The sequence below is a fragment of the Lytechinus variegatus genome, chromosome 3, assembly GCF_018143015.1.
Source record: "Lytechinus variegatus isolate NC3 chromosome 3, Lvar_3.0, whole genome shotgun sequence".
Classification (NCBI taxonomy): Eukaryota; Metazoa; Echinodermata; class Echinoidea; order Temnopleuroida; family Toxopneustidae; genus Lytechinus; species Lytechinus variegatus.
In genome coordinates, this window is record NC_054742.1 from 13,356,795 (window position 1) to 13,378,431 (window position 21,637).

The 21,637-nt window shown below is 35.2% G+C and overlaps 1 protein-coding gene across 1 annotated transcript in view; it reads left to right on the forward strand.

The window, feature by feature from the left end:
* The first annotated feature begins 2,610 nt into the window (after positions 1-2,610).
* Positions 2,611-21,637, forward strand: part of LOC121410264 — a 32,968-nt gene continuing 13,941 nt past the window's right edge. Inside the window, exon 1 of the mRNA XM_041602225.1 lies at positions 2,611-2,897. The gene's annotated coding sequence lies outside the window, so the exon portion shown is untranslated. The remainder of the gene's footprint in view (positions 2,898-21,637) is intronic.

The following is a 21,637-nucleotide window of genomic DNA, read 5'->3' on the forward strand; positions in this document are numbered from 1 at the left end:
CGGTGGACGAACTGGTTAATGGACGATTTGGCATTAGACCAAATGGATTTAGACGAAATGGTTGTAGACGAATTGGCTATAGACTAACTGGCTATTAGACTAAATGGCTATTAGACGAAATGGTGATTGGACGAAATGGGTGGTAGACGAAATGTTAATGGACGAAATGGCATTAGACGAAATGAATGTAGACCATGTGGTGAGTGGACGGGATGGCAGTAGACGAATTGGCAATTTACCATCATCAAGTATCAGAGGCGTCGATCCTGGGGCAGGGGGCGATCGCCCCACCAATGAAAATATTGGGGGCAAACATATCGTTTTGCCCCCCAATAATTCCGGATGTGCAAAAATTGAATAAGACTTATTTCAAATCGTGCTCAAAATGTCCACTTTTCAGATTGGAATATAAAAATTTTCAGCTCGCGCTTCGCGCTCGCATAATTTCTGTAGCCAAAACCCATACTTTCCATGATTAAATAGGTGAATAGAATGTCACGTTTTCAGTTCTAAACCTCAAAAGAACTCCCGCTTCGATTTGCAAAAATCTTTTGTTGGATATATATCTTGTTTTTTTTATCAAAAACGTCTATTAAACTGTCATTTTTTTGTCAGATCGAAATATCAAAATTCTCAACTCGCGCTTCGCGCTCGCATCTATTGTCCTTTTAGATACCAATATTAATCATTGCTACCAAAAATGCTTACAATATCAAGCCTTCAGGTCAGAATATAAAGAATTTTCAGCTTGCTCTAGACACTCGCATTATCTGTTTAGTGAGATAATCCTCCTCATGAGTTACTACAAACAGTCCTGAACAGGTACGCTTTTCCTGTTTTAAGGTTAGTATTCTAAAAAATTTCAGCTCGCGCTTCGCGCTCGTATTAATTTGTTGGTGAGATACGTGTCTTTATCTCATGAGTCATATATATATATATATATATATATGTGTGTGTGTTTGTGGGTGTTTTGTACGATCGAGCGCCTTTGGAACGTTGACACCTGATTTTGCCCTCCCCCCAATCTGAAAAATGGATCGACGCCCCTGTCAAGTATCTATCTATATATAAATAATAATGCGAGCGCGATAAGCGAGCTAATTTTTCTTGATGTTCCGATCCCAAACTTGAGATGCAAAGCACTTGTTGTGACAATCTATTTAAACAATTAATTGGAGTACGAAGCGCGAGCTTAAAATTTTTGATATTCTGACCAATTTTTTTTTTACATTTTAATCATTCTTGGAAATCATAAATAAGATGGGTATATAACTAAACATTTCATGCATGTACTTAGCACGAGCTGAAAATTTGTTGTATTCCTGTCCAAAACTGGAAATTATAAGCCCTTTTTTAAACCATGAACATGATGGATATTTATTTAAACACTTGATGTAAGCGCGAAGCACAAGCAGAAAATTTTTGATTGTCTGATCTAAATTTTAGACACATTCTAAGCACTTTTCGGGTAACGCGAAGCGCGAGCGAAATTATCATTTCTATGTTATGTCCCATTTTTTTTTTCATTTTCGAAGTATTCTCCTCCCCTTATTTTATTTACATTTCTTTTTATTGTTATCTTGCTGGTTTTTTTTTCTCTTCTTCTTTTTTTCTTCTTCGTGTAGTGCAAAGCCCGCAGCGGGAAGGGTTCAAAGCATAATTCTGATATTTTCAGAAGTCATTTTGTAGGGATTTTTATGGGAAATCAATATCCTAAAATTGTCAAGTTAATCTCATTGGAATATATTTGTTTAAACATATAAGACCAGGCAACAACCAATAACAGTGTTTTTGTGTTTGTTTTAGTTATAATAAATAGGACAAATTATTTATCACTGACGATCTATATAAACCTGAAGGGCAATATTTAATTGTACTCTTGATAGTTTTGATAGTTCTCATTTGATTATATTTTGATATTTTGTTAATTCGCAAGTATCTATCAGTTTCATGTATTTTTCAATATCCTGTGAACTTTGTATGTGTCGGTAACGATGTCTTCAATGCAATAAAATGAACTGAGTTTGAATTTTAATTTGGGAATTGAGGATATTAGGAATAATAAGAAAATGCGAGCTAGCGCAGAGAGTAAACCTGGAAAGTTGCGCACGTTTTCAAATTAAAATCTATTTCTTTCTATATTTTGTGTTTCCATTCTTTTCACTACTATTCATTATATTTCTTATAACATTGCATTATAAAGGGTAATATACAAATTCCCGATATGAACATGGCCCTGCCCCGCAAAAATTGGGTTCTAATTATATAATGGAGAGATTTGACCTAAATCTCCTTCATTTTGGTGCGATTCTTGCTCGTAATTTTTTTCCGGAACGAAATCACATTGGGATTGAGTTAAAAATTTGTGTATTTTTATAGTAAAAACTGCCATTTTCGCCAATATATATATATATATATATGTTTAAATATTTCGTGTTTTGATTTTTCAGTTTACTTATTATATTTTGCATTTTCCTTCCTTCTGTCCTTCTTTTCTTTCTTTCTTTGTTTGTTTGTTTCTTTTTTTTCAGGGGGGACTGTCCACCCGTCCCCCTGCATCCGCACCCTATGATCTAAAGTATATGTACACATTTTTATCAGTTATACCTGTGTTTGACGTGTTCAATGACATGATGTTGATTCAATCACTGCATGCATGTGATGGAGATGGACAAAGGCCTCATTGTAAATTCCCAATAAAGGGCATGGTACCGGACTTCCATTTGTCGTTGAATCGAACCCGCTGCGGTTAAATCAGTTTGCAGTCAAATCATGAATACTGACGTCATTCATGACATCATCACCAAGCATTTGGAATCTCACTGAGTATCAATGCGTGGTCAAGGAATAAAGCAGATGTGAACATTCTTAATCTCTCGTTGGATGACACTACAGTGGTGGGTATTTCAACCTTTTTACCATTTTATAGATAGGCCTTCTGACAATTGGTTATTCGGGAAGAAAAGAACGATTCTCAGTTTTTTTAAGCAGCAATAACAAGACAAATCGAGAATATTGATTATATAATTATCTTAATTACTTTTCCACCAATATTCTACCAATCTATTCTACGTTCTCATGTCCTTCTTCAGGTATATATTCAAAGTCAAGATTATGATTCGAATAAACTAATCATAGACACACTATGCTACAGAACGTACTATTATCATTTTTATATTCTTTCATTATATTGTTTTGAACTCGATGCTTTATTTTGTTGTCGCATAGCATTCTGAATATTTTTCTTTAAAAGATTAAGTCAACTTCCAAAGTTTCCAATTGATTCGGGGAAAAAGGGATAGTTTAGTTTGACGTTTTATAAAATGATTATTTTCTTTGTCTATAACGAGGACCTGGCAAACCTAGTCAGGATTCAGGAAGGACACAATACATTTTCAGACAAACGAGCAACAAAAAAAAAAAAAAATGGTCACCATTTCAGGAAGCATTTCCCTTAAAAAAGTCTCACAAGCAAGTAGGGAAAGAAAACAACAACAACCAAGAAACAAACAAAAAACCGACAATAATTGTACCCTCCTCACGTATGATTAAACCTGAAAAAATAAAACCAATCTTTTAAAAAAAAAATTGAAAATGAGAAAATACCCACTTCACAACTATTTAATCGGGGCCGTTTGGGAGGAAATCAAACAATCTTTAAAGTAGTCAGTGTTTACTAGAGCGTGCCATTGCACCAAACCCATTAATAACTCACAGATACATCACAACCTGAAGTAGTTTCATTTGATTCTTCTTCCCTCTCGTAACAAACATCGAATGCTACTCTAGCACGGAGAAGTGGTAGATCAATTTATAGCATGCGGCAGAGAATATCTGCCAAGAAGATAAAAGTGTGCTGAGTGACAATAGAATTGTGCAAAACAAGAATTGATATAGGGTGTTTAAAAATATAATCATGGTTCTCATCGGGGAATTACAACTGAAAACCACTTTTCATTATAATCCCAAACTCATTCATAAATAGAATTGAATAAATATTTACAAATATGCAACCAAATCATCATCTGACACAAAAACACATTAGTGCAAATAATTGTATTCCTATAAAGACCCACGTCCAATTCATTAATGATTTGTTGTGTGATTTCATTTTCTTCTCTCCCGCTTTTAATATTATTGTTTTTCATCAAGTGGTTTTTAAGTTAACGTAGAAAGGGCTTATTTAATGTAGTTTGGCAGTTCATGTCTATACATTTTCATTTTATATAAATATTACTATCAAAATTCTTGCAGCAGTTTCTTGCGTGTTTAATATATTGGGTGTGCTATATTAGACATTTTACCATCATTATCATCATCATCATGTTCATGAACATGATCATCATAATTATTAAAATTGTCATCGTCGTCATCATCATCATCATCATCATCATCCTTATTATCATAATTATTCTTATCATTATCATCATCGTCGTCGTCATCCTAATGATAGTCATCATTAGAGTGAGAGAGAGAGAGAGAGAGAGGGAGCTAAGTTGGTTAGGGGAAATGGGACAGAGAGAGGGGAGCAGTGTTTGAAAACACATTTAAACATGAATCTTTGTTCTTAAAAATCGAAGAGAAAAAAAAATACCAAGGGAATAACAACTGGAATATCCAACCTTTTCCAGATATTTTTATTTTTTTCATTTTCTTATTAGCTATCAAAATAGTCAAAGACCCACAGATTTCACATTCTGCCGTCAAAATTATTCATTATTCATACTTGATTGCAATGGGCCTGCAATAATTCTCACTTGATTTCTGGAGCACCCTATACAAGGATTCACTTCTGATAGAAAGATGAGGATGTTAAATGTCATCTCGGTCTATAGCAACAAATCTAATCGATAGATTCCTGTCTTATTTACATGATAATTGAAGGTATTTGGTAGTGTCTATAAAATTTCCCTGGATATAGCTGCGAGAAAGGTTAGGTGAAGTGAGAGGTAGTGTGTGTGATGGGTGTTCGTGCGTGTGGAGAAAAGAGTGCGATTGAAATCAGAGGAAGATGTGAACAAAGAATGACCGTATGCTTTAAAGAATACATCCAATTTTTTTTCTTCACACTTGCAGAGAGAATATAAGACTAACAGGTTTCTCTACTCACTGAGAAGCTAACATGTTAAACAGGTCTTGAATATTATCTATGGATTCAGATAAACCAACCAAGGTCTAGTTTATACCCTTAAATATCAGCAGCTATAACCTTTGCAGTTTGTATTTTCTCGACTCCGCTTCGTCAAATCGAATTACAAAACCGCCCAAGCAAACGTAACTTGCAACAATTTTACAAAATTTGATCTAGATAGCCATAGAATAATGTCTACATTGGAAATGGTGCAGTAAGATGATATTGAATCACTCTTAAACAAACCAAATGTTACAATATTCAAGATTGTTATTACATTAAAAAAGTGCAATCTGTTTTGAACTGTTCATTTTTTTTCGCAAGGGAGATCTCAGCGCTTCTTGTTATCAAACTAAAGTTGTTACAACTGTTCTCAATTAAGGGGGGGGGGGGGGTGCAGACATTTTGTCAAACTGAGAACAGGTAATAATTTGATTATCTCTGTTTAGTTTAACAGACCCATATACATTTCATACTAATTTCAAAACATTCATTTTCTTTTATCTTTTATCTCACGAACAGATTCGATATATTTTTCGAGGTGTTTTTTTTTAATCTTCGAATGAGATAGACTGACAGAGAACGACACAGGATGAAAATGAATACACAAAAATAATAATAATCAGAATCAGTTTTCCTTTTAAGTTGTCACTCTCGAAATTATGTAATTATGCACAGCGAAGTAAATAAACAAAAATACACTTCTGTCTATCCCTGTTATTGCTCTAAAATACAGTTTGAAATATGAAATATTTCTAAATTTGGTTCTATGTTCACACACTTTTGTTTCCACGCATTTTACTGAGTAGAAAAAGAGAGGATGATTATGCTTATATATTGAATTGGAAATGGAACTATGTTGATGAATAGGTATTACATTATTGTATTATATCGGAATTATGTCGTCCTTGTCTTCTCCCTTCTCCCAATTACATTGATATGATAATAATATCAGCTGGTTTTTATAAATATGTTTGTAAGTAATATGAATGCTTTATAATTATTCTTTTATTGATCTATATAAGTTATTCCCATTCAAAATCAATCTTATTTTATTGTATACTTCAAAAGCTGTACTTTCATTAATTTTTTTAATGTAATTGCATCAATTATTGTTAAAAAAGGTATCAATTACAAAACACGAGAATTTCAAAATCGTGAGACAGCGAAGAAGAGATCAGAATAAATTCTCTATGGATCATCAGCTGAGCTAAAAGAACATCTGGACGATGATTAATTTAGTCTTATCCGAAGTGAGTTTGAACTTGTCTCAAAGCAGATGTCATGCCACTAAAAAAAAGCATGAAGATGTGAGTGTGGGTGATATGATGAGAGAGTTAAAGATAAAGGGGTTCAGAGGGGGAGGGGTGGAAGTGGAATATAGAGAGTGAGATAAAGAGAGTAACCCACACCCCTCCCACCCCCAAAAAGGGGGTGGGAGGGACAGGGTGAGACAGAAGCGTAATCCAATTCTTCGATGAAAGTGTCCACTCGTGACATATCATGGTCAATGAACGTCCTCAGCATTTCTATCTAACTGGCATTTGTGTGATGTCAGTCGCTTTAATTTGCTGATCCCATCGGCACATATAATAAATTGCCCAAACGTTTGACATTTCTGGATAGCACCTTTTCACACGTAATCTGCTTAAGCCCAACCAGCTGATTCCGCCGGCAGTAAACACGAAGAAAACTAGAATCTACAGAGGTAAAACAAACAAAAAACAAGTCATTTCGTTTTTTAATAACAAAGATTAATGGGTAAAAATAGAAAAAGGACAACCTTTGCAGCGTATAATGTGAATAGAGGTTTATTAAACGAAGCCACTAGAGAAAAGGCAGCTTTTAAGGATAATGTATTCTTCAAAAGCAATTCGCTGTCTTTTGTCTTGAGTTATGTAATATTTAAATACGAATAAAAAATGGCTTGCATGGTTGTGATGTTTTTATCAAGAAAATCATTTGCATTAGTAATGAAAGAGACCCGAATGAAGTAAGGAGACCAACGAAACAAAAGAAAAAAAAACAAAAAGAAACTGAAAAATGATTTAAGTAACTAATGAGCCATGAGAGTATCTAACTTAAATAAGATTCTCATCAAAATAAATAGATTCGAATATTATTGGACAAACAACATTATTAATACAATTTTTATTCTAAGAATGTGTAGGAATGAACATGCATATAGCTGACTGGCTTTCCAATGGGTTCATGAAGAACAGGGGCGCATTGGAAGCTTGTTATATACACAACAAAAAAAGTAAGTCCCCCCTAAATCAAATTGCTGTAACTTTTGAACCGAATTAGTTTGAGATATAATATTTCATAGGTGGTTTTCTGAACTCATTAAGCAACTCCTGGGGAAAAATGAGATCGATCGGTGGAGTCATGCATGAGTGATTAAAGATTGAATTAAAAATGACCATTTTCAAAAGTCACAAGAGTCGTTTTTCAGTTTGTTCAAATACAAAGTTGGGAAAAAGTTGTTTTCCGGGTGAAATTTTTGGTGTTATGCTGTTTTACTGTCCATCATTCAACCACTTCAGACCAGATTTTGATATCGTATGTTCATGGTTGAGTGAGCACAATGTATTGCAGGGGCTGCGGAAGGGGGGGTGGGCTTCAGCCCCATCTTTTTTCCAAAAGCATGTACAAAAATGTAAAAATTACCATGCGGTTTTGATTTTTTTTGCATGATCAGCCCCCCCCCTCACTTTTGGCTCAGTCTCCCCCCTCCCACTTTGAAAACTGTTCCGCGGCCCCTGAATTGTGACGTACCATCATAGGGGTTTACGGTAGTATCCTCTACAACTTGTTAGATGATGTTAAAATTTGAAAATTTTAGTGGCTCCCCCGATTATAGGCCCCTCCCCTTTCTTAAAATTCTGGATCCACCACTGATTTGTCCATACATTCAACTGATACTGAGAAATTGTGAGGAAAAGAATACATTTATGCAGTATAAAGAGTATTCATTCCTAAGTTGTCGATTGTGCTCGCTCAACCATGAAATTGTTTAAAATTCGGAAAGTGTGTAGTGATAGAAATGATGGATGATAAAAACAACAGCAATTAAAGTCACATTTGAAACCAAATTTGCCCCAAATAATCACTTTATTATCCTTTAAAATGTGTCTGTGACATTGAAAATACCAATTTTCCCACTTTGATGCGTGCTCACTCATCCATAAATAAACAAATCGATTTCATTTTTGCACAGAATTTTGCCCATAGGTTGATAAACATTACTGCCAAACGACATTGCTAAAGACAGCCTTGAAAAAAAGTTCCACCATATTGAATAAGGGGTTACTTATTCGTAAACATATGCACCCATAATGTACACAAGTCTATGAGAGAAGAAGTCAAAATTTTGAAATGAGGGTTTGTTTCATGGACGGTTTTTGTTACTTCTGCCAACAGTTATTTCATGAAACTTCGCACATGGCTTCAGAGTAACACTATCCAAAAGGTGCGCACACCAAAATAACAATTCGATAGGGCACAGAGTGGGGCCAAGGCCTTGAACTTTCTTCTCATTTGCATAATTTTTTTAGTATTGTGTGTTCACTGATGCATTAAACATTGGGATTTTCACAAAAATCAAATCAAATGAACTATGCAAGGAGGTTTGTGACAGATATCCGTAGTTACAAATTGCATTTTTTCCAATAACGTAAAAAAGAGCTTATCACATTCCACATGTTCATTCAAGCGTGAATGTTTAATTAAATGCCTTTGAATCATTGAAGCATGTTAATTGGTCATAAACACAACGAAAAAGTTGGGAAAAGATCATTTTCAGGTACCAAAATTAAACAATACTTGCCTATGATATTTGAAAATCGTATTTTTTGTTTTTAATGAATGTTCATTGAACCGTGAAACGATGAATACTGTTGCAGAAACTCTTCCCAAAAATAACTGTCATCATATTCGATCATTTTTATTGATAGAAGCGTGTAAAATAACCAATTATAGCAAATTTTGACTTGTGTTTATTCAACCGTGAAATTTAGCCAAAAAAGTTGTCTCGTCCTTTAGAAAGTACCTTTTATAAGCTTTCTGACTATTTTTTGTGATGAGAATGTGGAATAAGTTCCAATGAAATGGAATCAAAGTCATGATATTTGGCTTGTGACTTTTAAAAAGTGACATTTTTGCCTTCTGACGGTGCTCACTGAAGCATGACGTAAGATACGTCCATAACATTTACTCATAGGGTAGCTTATAAAATTATCTACACGCTCATGTAAAAATATATTAAAAACTCGCATTGGTTTGGAAATTATTGATGTTTGTTTAAGGGGGGACTTACTTTTTTTGTTGTGTATATATACAATAAATACAGGGTCCTGGGAACGAGTTATTGACTGGAGGGGGGGGGGGGGGGGGTGGGTGCTGATGTAAATTTGAAAAGCCACAAAGGGGGGGGGGGGTCACAACAAAATGGAGGTCAAATTGGTCATGATGAAATTGAAAAGCAAAAAAAAAGTTTTCACTAAAAAAATGGAGGTAATTTTGGTTACATTTTTCCCATTTTTACACATCTTCCAGAATACCTTGGGGTGCTGCCTATTATGCAGAATAATACACGTAGCACCACCAAGGAAAGCACCCCCGCTTTCCAGGACCATGATTAAGTATGTTTTAGTTATTTAGGGGAAGTTTGATGTTTTAACAATTGTTAGTGATAGTAGAATTTTACTCTATACTGTCTTGGTCGAAATTAAGCTCACCCAAATGCTTATGCTCTTAAAAAATCCAATATCAGTCAGTGTGTGAAATAGTATTTTGCGTACAAAAAAAAGAGGAAAAGTGGCGGCGGGAACAGGCGGGGCAAAACTCACCCGCCCCTGGATCCACGCTGGAGTCAACGTTGTGCTTATGATTGATTTGAACTGTCAGTTCTTTCTTTATGATAGCGTATTCACTGTAATACTTGTTTATGTTCATTCAAGGCCCTAATAAGGTCAACTTAACGTATATAGGAATGGTTTAGCCTTTTAATGTGAATGATTCGAGAACTTTTCTTATTTGCCTCATCAAACACTGTTCTTTGATACGAATCATTTTCAAAACTTATCCAATTCAGATTGAATATTTGAAAAGAATATTTGTCACTCCCTTCACATCGAAAGGTCATCGTAGGTTCCTTTTACGATATAACGCATGTATTATCTCTTAATCTTAAATCCAATCAGTAAATTGGCAAAATGTTTGTGGAAGCGAATGCTATCTGATGCCATGGTTGTTCGACACACAGTCTTACATTATAAAAAACATGTATATCGCCTGTTATGATAACCTCAGCATCTTAATTCTGATATTGAAACATTGTCTCAAATAATCCTTTAAATCATTAAAGCTACTGTATATCGTACACAAAATTAAACATTTTTTAAGACTACACATTCTAACCAGCACCCCTGTCTGTACATGTACCATTGTGGTGAATGTGAAGATAGAAATTGGGTATCAAAACACTAAAAATAGACATTACATAATTGTGATTTATGAATGTGATTTTTACATGGTCAGCCTCTCTCCCACTTTCAAAACCGTTCGGCGGCCCCTCTAAAACGTCATCTTAATTGCATGCGTATTTCTGTAGCAGTGGTTATCTCATTCAGAAGCACACAATACACGTCTTTGTACGATTTTTGACCTTGAAGAATTCATATCAAACACCAATTACGTAATACAATCCTATTTGCTCCATTAACTATAAAACTAACAAATACAAATGTACCATTTATTTTCATGTTGATCTTGAACGGACACTCAAATGAATTTAAAGTCAGCATAAAGTCTTATGCTTAATATCCTTATTTAGCTTATTAAGCAGTGACCCATTCCAGTGGCGGCACCTAGGATGGGGGGGGGGGACGGGGGAATTCCCCCTTCCCAAATCAGGACTGTTGCTCCCCACTTGACCCCCCCCCTCAGAAATTTTAAAAATGAAGAAGAAAATGTATAGTAAATGCTATCACAAGCATCCTATTCAAGCTGTAAAGTGTTCCAAAACAGTATATTCACTCTTCAAATTTAGAAAATTTTCTTGTCCATTCACATTCAGTTCCTAACAATATTAGTCACAAACACCATGACGTGCTAACAAATTTTCTGGTCATTATATAACGTTCAAAATTTTTCTCGCGCTTTGCGCAAGCAAAATCAGGTGATATGTTCAATAGGATAACACGGGGCTCAAAACTCCAGTGTTGAAGTCAATAAGCACAAATTATATTTGAATTTCCATTATTTGTTTTAGCGAAATATGCAGTGTGCATTTTCATAATTTTTTCTAAAGTGCTGGATAACATTATCTTCAGCTTACTCTACGAGCTCACATTAGTTGTTTAGTTAGATAACCATCCTGTTCGTGGTTGTGATGCTTTAATAACGTCCAGTTATCATCTCAGGATATTACAAATTTTAAGCTCGCATTATTTATTTGGTGAGATACAATCTTTACGAGTCACTACAGTCCTTGCCAGGTTCCTTTTAAAGTCAGTTGGGCCTATATTAAAAATTTTAGCTTTCTCTTCGCGCTCGATTTTGTGAAAAAAAATCCTGTCCACCTTTGTCCCCCAAAATGTTCTTTTGCCCCTCATTCTCCCCCTAGTTTAAAAATCCTGTTGCCGACACTAAACCATCCTGGGGACTTAACTGAGATCCAACATGGGCCTTCTATTAAAACCGAAAGGATAATTACGAAATATATTAGTTTGTTCTAGGGAAATCCTTATATTTTATATTGAAAATAAACAGTTTTTTCCTCCTGCGGTTTTCTGCATGGGATGGGGAATTAGATCATACATGGGACTATGGGAGGAAAATTAAATGATAAACTTTACCAAACAGGCACTCATTTTATAGTATGTATAATGGCAATGCCAAGTGTGTTTCAAGTAAAAAAAAATGAATTTTGAATAAACACATTTCATCTTCTTTTGCACAACTTCACATGAATAATGTATACATGAAACATGTGTCCTAATCCTGAAGTTTAGTTTGTGAAAGGGCTAACCGAAAGACTGAGGAGAGTCTTAATTAGGCGCGGCTTTTTAAAGAGCTATAAACGTGATAAACGTTTAATCGTAAAACATTTTTTACGTCAACAAGGTGACACACGCCCCTAAAGTTTAAGAGCCACGATTGTGGAATTCAATTTTGATTTTAAAGATATCCCGGATCTGATCTAATTACCATCGTATTTGCTCTTTTTCTTTGGAAAGGTTATTAATAGTTTGCAGTATTTATGGTAATATATTATGCAAATAGTGTACAATCTATTGTACAATATACTGGATTATATGTACGACAAATATAAAATTATCCCGAGTGCAGGTTTATTTCACCGAGGCCGAAGGCCGAGGTGAAATAGGCTTGCACGAGGGATAATTTTGTATTTGGAGTTCATATAGTCAAGTAATATTGTATGATAGAACGTTCACTATTTATTATAGTAAATAGATCCCTTAATCTAAGCCCCCCATCATGGATTTTGCCATCCAAAAATCGAAAGTTATATTGTACATATGTACAATATAACTTTTTGAAGGGAGGTCACGTGGTACAAATCCAGCCAATCACAGCTCGTATTTTACTACCACTATTTACTATTATGCAAATATGCAGTAATTATGGTAATGTATATAACAAATATGCAGTCATTATGGCAATGTACTGATTTGAACATTGACGTAAATTTTACCTTGTTCAAAAGAAGGACATCATTGCTTACGCAAAGAGGAAAAGGTCCACGTAAAATGTGACCGTGGAAACTTCTTCATCTTATACATGATTTTCATAGAAAAAAAATGTCCAATGCTGATGCGCGCTTTTGTCACAGTGCGCCTAATTGAAGCCTGTTGCCATGGTTATCCACGCTATTTTATTCATGAGTCCACTGTTTGAAGAGTGGACTCATGAATAAAATAGCGTATATAACCACTACAACAGGCATCGATTTGTCGCATGCACTTTGACAAAAGCGCGCATCAGTATTGGACATGTTTTATACACGCGCCCGATACGCGCTAAATTAAGCATAATTCATACAGGAAATCTGCATAAACCATGGACTCATCCGTGGGTTTTCAAATCCACCTTTGTGAATTCGGGCAATTGAGCGCACTTTCTTTGGAAATAAAGGACTCTAAAATTTTGTTTGTGTCCCCCATGCCATGACCCACTGTACGCCACAGGTTATTTTGAAATCTTATTTATCTGTCATTTTCAAAATGATATAATTCACGTTGTAACGCCATCTGTTATACAGATTTAAGCGGATATTTTGATATATCTTTTTACATCTTTTTATTCTATGTTTTTCTTATCTGTATTATATATCAATGCATACATTATTTTGTTCATGGAAAAGTCTATACATAATAAGAATAATGGCCAGATTAGGCCAGATATCGCTCCGTTGCGTTGGTGGCACACTCCATTCCGGGTAAAAAATTACCCGGAATAAAATCCGTTGTAAAGGAAAAGGCCAGAAAATGACAAATATGACCCTCGGGCGGTATTCTGAAAGCTCAATTAGCGGTCAATTAGCGGTCAATTAGCATTTTGGTATTCTGAAAAGTCACTTAAGTGCCCCTTTCCTTATTTGGCAGGGTTGCGTTGCGCGCACTTGCAATAGTACGCGTTATGACCGCGCAGTGCAGTACGTTACGAGACTTTTGGCATTCTGAAAATTTTCATAGCGCTCAATTAGCGGACTTTCCAGTGGGGAAAGATAATGGTGATAAGAGGTCCATTAAATCTCATCATATATCTTGCTTAATATGGCTTTCATTTCGTATAAATATCATCAAATCTGTTTAATACTAGGAGGAAGGAAGGAGGAAGGAAGAGAATAAAGGAGAGAGCTAAAAAGGGAATAGAATAAAGGGGAAAAGGTGGTGTATAGAAACAAGTAAAATAAGGAATGGACCTAGGGACTATATTTGGTAATAAATGAATTAGAAAAGGGGGAAAGGAGACAGAAATATTTGTGTACTTATAGGGAAATAAGACTATCATTTTTCTATATTTTCTTTTATTATTAGCATCACGGTAGACTGCAGCAATGTGCAGGGGTGAATTAAACCTTGTTTCTGACAATGAAAAAATAAGCATAGACCCCTTTAGTATTTAAACGAATATAGAATAAAATACAAAAGAAAAAAAATAGTGCGTGATGCCATCATTTTCCCCACCTATAAGAACCTATGAAATAAAAAATGTCACAACGTTTGTACATCAAATTTCAATAAAATTTCGGCTTTTTTTAAATTATGCTTGTTTGATTTTTAAAATATGTTTATTCAAATTTTGTTGGAGAAGATTTTTGATATAAATGAAAAGTATGTCGTTTTTTTTAATAAGTAGGAATTAAGTTAAAGAAGACCCCCCATCATGGCCCCGAGACAGAGGCAAATAAAATTTTGTAAAAAGAGAAAAAGAAAAAGAAAGAAAGCTGCAAATGTATATAAATAGGGGGTTGTGAAAATCAGAACGCGTTCGAAAAAAAGAGAAAGGCACAAAGGTACAATAAATGAGAGAGAAAGGTAAAAGACAACAGTCAATTTCAACAACATAACGAACCTCTAATCTCTGATGCAAATGCTTAAGCATTTTTTCAGCAAAAATTCTGTCTATCAAGATCGTGGTGCAGTGCACCAGCTGCAGCAGACGGCTAGCCGGGCGCTGCGCTGCAAGGCAGCAAAGTGAAGAGACCTTAAGAGACACTGCGCGCTAGGAGAAAATTTTACGTTGTAAGAGCGCATTTGATTGGCTAATTCGGCTCAGTAGGGGAGTGACCTAAAGGGACTTAATTGAGCGCTAATAGAGTTTTCAGAATAAGAATTTGGAGGTATAGCGCTCCATTAAATGGGTAACTTAAAAGTAAATTTAAGTTGAAACTTACGAGACTTTTCAGAATACCCCTGTCACATTGGACCTTATTCTTGGTTATTTATTTTTTTTACCTGGATTGGAGTTTGGCCCCCAGCAGATTAATTCGTGGGATTTCTTTCAGTGTACAGTAATCCTTAAGACTTATCACATGTTTATTGGCCCATTTGGTATTTCTTTATTCATGATCTGGTGAGAAAGTTGTAAATTGTTATATTAGTTTTGATACATTTTGTTCTGCAAAGTATTTCTATTTCCTTTATAATTCATTCCGTTTCTCTTAACCGCTTAGAGAGGCATTTCTGCGATTTTGCGGTATATAAAATTGTTATTATTATTATTATTATTATGAACCAACTACCCATTTTCGCATAATGTTGTTTGTATTCGATCCAAACCTTTGCAGCACACGCTCTTTATGAGCGAAATCCTGATCGCTAAGTAGATTTTTTTATTAAAAATTTTTACTACGTAATTAATATGAGGCACGGCGGTCTCTTTTATTGAACCTGGTAATCTACGTGCAGTATATGTCATCATTAATTTTGATGTATAACATGCAACTATTTCGATGTGGGCGCTGTGTTCAAACACGTACACTTCTGTCTCATATAAGATTCTGACGGTTAACATGGTTAATGTTTTTGTCTGAGCTCATCAAGATACAGAGATTGATGTTGAGAGGGAGGGAGAGAGTGAGAGAAAAAAAAAAGTTTATGAAAGATCGAGGAAAGGAAGCATGTCTGAAGCTTAGAACATGGGCGTCAAAAAGTGCTTAAAATGCCCAGTTCTTACGTCTTTAATATCTCCAAAGATTTCAGCTCGCGAGCGCCCTTGCGCTCGCATACTATCCTCTTCATGAGTCACTGCTATGCATATAAAAAATTTAGCTCGCGCTTGCCACTCGTTTGCATTTATTGTTTAGTTATTGATATGCCTACCTATCCTGTTCATGATAACAAGAAGTGATCATAGAAAATAAAACAGCGCTTTGTAACTTTTGAAATAGCGGTTAATAAGAAGCAATATTATCAGTATATTATCAATGTCCAGTTTTCAGCTCACGGTTCGCTCTCGCATTATTGATTGGAGAGATATTCTCTTCAGAGTTGCATTTATTGTTTAGGTACGCATCTTGTTTATGATTACAAAAACTGCTCAGAATGTTCGATTTTCAGGTCAAAATTTATGGAATATCTAGTTACTTGGGCCTTATAAGATACCTTAGATTGTTAGTGAATAGTACTAAGATTTGCTTGAGTCTTTAGTTCGGAATACCCCCTCAAAAGCCCATGAAATAAGTTTTTAGTAGCTGATCAGGGGAATTTTGCTGAAAATATTTTTCAATGGAAAGTGGACGATGTGCCCTCCCTAGCTCAAGTTCGGAGTGACGCCCATGGTTTTGAAGACTTGATTTGATTTGTTTGAATTTATTCATACAAATAAGATGAAATTTTTACATGTCTTCGGTCTTGCCAAAGAAGGTGCATACTATTTGACATTCAGCAACTACTAAAAGCAAAATATCAACGCAGGTCATTATAGATTAAACACAGCATGGAGACAAAAATTAATTCTTCAAAATACTCAAAATAGCATGATCATCTTCCTGTCCATTGATAGAGTACAGAATATAGTGATGTTTTAGGACATTTGGATAATTTCACACTAGATAGGTTAAAATCGAGGTTCCAAGCTTCAGAACATTTGCTTAAAACTTGTAAATTGTGTCGTAGTATTTTGCAATCATTGATATTCAAAATAAGACGGCATCCTATACAATCAATAAGGTGTTTACAAAAAATACGTTCTAAGATTTTGCATGTAACAGAAGTAAGGTCGACAGTTAAAATGAATAACAGGGTCCTATTTGTTACCCTTTTTATACAGTGGGCATACATTTAGTTTTTTTTGCCAATCATCTGGTAATACACCTGATGACAAAGACATATTAAAAAGCTTGCGAAAAGCTGGTGCCAATTGTTCCGTACCTTATTTCAAAAACGTGGGGGTAAGATCACTTTAATTACTTTTCCTGTGCGCTTACACCTTATGAAAGTATATAATTCTAAAAAAAATTATACCTTGGTCACATTCTATACGGCGGCCGTTCGGCGAGTTGAAAACAGCTGTTTCAACATTTTTTTTTTATACCAGCTACATAATAGGCGGTTTGAATAAAAATGAATAAAACGACTGTTTTCGACTCGCCGTACGGCCAGCGTAGAACAAATGTGTGCAAGATATAAACGAAATCCTTCCATGTCATACATGATTGTTACAAGATGCAAGGACTGTACTTATGGAGCAAAGTGCTAGTTAAGCATGATCACTGTCCCCTTCTAAGAAAAATCTGACCCTCGCGTCAGAAATTTAGAGAACCAAAATGCGTTGACATGAAGATCGGCATTCCATGGACAAGTAACGCCCACCTGATTAGTTAATGAGTCTATATTTTTTTATCACCCCCTCTCTCTCTGGCGAGCAGTCAAATTGACTATTTTGCCTCTTCATGTTAATTCCATTATGTACTGGTTTATATTTTGTCCTGGTCTCTAGCCCATTTATTTACAAGTAGCTCTGATAATACTATATTGTCAACTTTGGAATCTTGTATTGAAACACTCTGACACTGTTTACCGTGCTAATAAAGCAAAACCTAATACGGAGTTTACACGCTAATTGTTTTGTTTCTTCAATAATGAGTGTCTAAGGGTTTTAGATGACTCCATAAGGGGTTAGAAAAGCGATGGCCGGTTTATACATGTAAATTCGACCTATAAAGGACCTTGCTTTGTTTTGTCAGCGACCCAGGTGATGCCTATAAGGCATGTACTTGCAAGATTTAGAAGATGAGAAGCGTTGTGTCATCCACACTAACACAAAGTGTAAATGCATTGACACTCCAATTAGCATGTTCGAACAGTAGGGGCGGATCCAGCTTTCGCCAATATGGGAGGGGGGGGCGAAAAATATTTTCATAAACATTTTTCTCGATTGGCCGCTATAATCTATTTTTTTGGTTGTTTTTCAGGGGATAGTCCTAACTAAAGACTGAAGTTTTAAGTATATGTTACTTTTTATTGTTATTAACGAAATAAGGTATCTCAGGTGGTCTTGATATATTATTTGAGCGCGAAGCGCGAGCTAAAATTATTTGATATTTTATGTCCTTAGAGCTGAAAATTCTGAGCAGTTTTTATAATCATGAACACAGATAAGTATCCAACTAAACAATGCGAGCGCGAGCCGAAAATTTATTATAGGAACGAGAAAAGGGACTCAATTAGGACTGTTTTTAGTGATTAATGAAGAGGATACAAGTATTACCAATATTAAGTAATGAGAGTGCAAAGCGCGGGCTCAACATTTTTTATATTCCGACCTGACTGAAAATTGGACAATCTAAGCGCGTTAATATGTGTCTCAAACAAATTAAATGCGAGCGCGAAGCACGAGCTTAATCTTTTGATATACTGACATCATTTTTTTTTTTGGAAAGAATTTCCAAAGAGGATAGGTATCTCACAAATCAAACAATGCGAGCGCGCAGCGCGAGCTGAAAATTTTGATAAAACAATTTGTGTAAATCAAACAAAATAATGAAAGCTTGATGTGCGAGCTAAAATATTGTGTGCAAATTAATATCAGAACTGGATACATAAGTGTCGTTTAATCCTCTTGAATTGGATTTCTTACACAGGCAATGAGAGCGCGAAGCGCGAGCGAATTTTTTTTATATAAAGTCTGTTTTCCAATTCTTCCCCTCACCTTTTTCTTGTTTCCTTTCGGGGTCGGGCCGGCCGTTACGAGGCTGTAAATTACACATCATGGGTATGATACTTCTTTCTTACTTTTCTTTCTGTTTTTCATAGTTTCTATCAAGTTAAAGAGTACACTTTTTCTGCAGGTTGCCAAATATAGGGGGGCAGGGCCGGCTCGGCCCCCTCCTGGATCCGCACCTGCACAGGGCGAGTTAACGTGACATTACGTCAGATAATTTCAGAAGTGATTTGACTGTAATGCCTTATACTGGGACCTTGCGCGCGAAAGCTGTCTTGGAAGACGTATGATTCTTATACCTTATTATTTTGTCGTCCCCCTTTATCATAATAAATCATTTTAATGCAACAATGGTTTCATCTCACTGTGTACAATATATAAGTGATACTTTATCTGTTCTTAAACTTGGTACATTTTGTAAAAATTATGATTGGAAGTTGATGTTATTATTATACCAATTATCAATTTTAGCACGCGTGAGCAAATTAGATATTTTTAGTTTTAAACCTGAATCACCAGATCAGTGCTACCCCTGAGTTACATCCCGTATCTTCTTAAAGACCTTCACACTATTATTCTTAACTTTTTGTTGAAAGACACAGACAATAGCGATAAATGGTTTTACCACTGGCAAGAAAAGTGTAATCGTTTCATCAGCTAGCAAGGAGTCATTGATGACAAATACAGATATGTTAGCATTATAATAACATTATTATTGTCATGGAAACCGAAATACCATTTTAAATGCCATTGATACTGTGGTTAATTTTAGAGTGTTGAATTATTTGATAATTTATGAGTGTGAAATGATACTGCTTGGTGGATGAGCGAGAACAATGTTGACACATTGTGATATCGTATAGAAAGTGGAAGGTTAGTGACTTTTGAATCAGGATCGATTAAACCACTTTAATCAGATGAGAACATATTTTCTCTTCTTTAACCGCTATCTTTAGTGTTTGTAATTTAATAATATTCCATTTTTAAAGATTCAGTGTATAAGTCTTTATTCTCATTACTTAGGTCAAAATATTTTAGTTTTACACTTTCACCAAAATGAAATTGTCAGTTGAAGAAATAGTTTCGTGACATTTTAGATCAAATATTGATGTGAAGTTATTTTGATGATAGGGCTATGAAGATGTGTATTTGCGAATACGCACGTACTAACATATCCACTCGCTCATTTTACCTAAACATACTGAGCAAAACCACTTCAGAGTATGTATCGTTCAGCCAGCGTATCTGCTAAATTTTACATCGTTTATCGCCCCAAGGTAGATTCATGCCACAGAAGATAAAGTACGTTTGCACGCTAGTAACAGGTAGATTAAATGCTGCAGAAAATAAAAGCTGGTGATCAGCAGGCCACCTCGATCATACAGATGAGGCAAAAAATGGAGTTCAAAGTGTCACATCCAAATCAGTAAAGGTGCAAGAGCCAGTGAAAATTGGCTCAGTAAGTTGTAACGCAGCATTTGGAGATACAATTTGAAAGCGATCAATGGATGTAAGGCGTATGACGTGAATATGATGATTTGCTCTCAAAAGAACAGTTGGAATATGTAGGTCATTTTTTCCCCTTCCCTCTCATGAAGGGCATCTTTAATGATGCGAGGATGTGAGCCACTGCTGGAAGAAAGAAACCAAAAAATAATAATAATAATTAAAAAAAATAGATTTTTACAAAATGAATATTCCTCAAGTATATTTTGGAAAATTTAAATGCGAAAAAAGGACGTAATTATTTTTTTGACTGACGTGTGGTTTAGACAAAGAGAAGTATATTGTCGTAATATCGTCACCGGAAATTGTGAATATTATGGTGATGGAGGTGTTGTGGTTATTAAGGGGGCATTGACTTTTTAATACTATAGCATTGTAGCATTTTTAAGAATAATATTCCTACAAATAATATTCATATTGACCATTAAACGGTTATCCAATTTCACACTTTCGATATCTTTTCCTCAGAAACTTTCTTCTTAAAATGAAAGGCAATAAGCCACAATGATTTACTTTAATTAAAGTTTTTAGGCCCCCTTATAATATCACACGTCACACGACAACATTCACTTTTAACTTCTACTCCATGGGGAATGATGAGAGCAATTGATTCTAAGACATATTTCCATTTAAAACCGATACACCCCTGGATGGAAAGCGGCAAAATGTCTTGCCATCACTATGCATCGCACAGTAAGTAGCTCACATTGAAAATATATTGATTAAAGTGTGCACAAAATAGCGAGCCCTTAGTCTAATCAAGAAGCCCCTTCTATAGTGTTCAGGCAAGGGTAATAAGATGACTTCCTTTTCCATACGGGGCGATTGGTGACAACAACAATAGCATTAAACATGAAGACTGAAGTCCCTTGATTGGTCGGGGAAACACTCGAATGATATTGGTGACTTCATGAGAGCCATAATGTTCGTCTAAAGATTTATTTCAACCGTTCCTCAATATTGGAAAATACCCTTCAATTTTCCCTTCATCTCACCCCGCACACAATGTCAGGTGCCCTTATTTTTAAGGGTTAAAATTACTTTTACCTGTTTTGTTCTCTCTTTAGTACCTATTACCTTTCTATGAGAAATCAAATTAAGTCAAAAAGCAGAGTGTGTTGTAAGACGTTTATCTCTGTTCTCAGCAAAAGTAGCTGTCAGCTGAAAAGCAAAGTCCGACTTTTATTACTCTATGTACGGGGAGAGAATTCTTTGAAAATAGGACAATGCTAGAAATAAAGGTACTCAAGAAACTACGTCATAAAATGAGGCAAATCATAATTGAATTCAACTAGAATTTTCAGA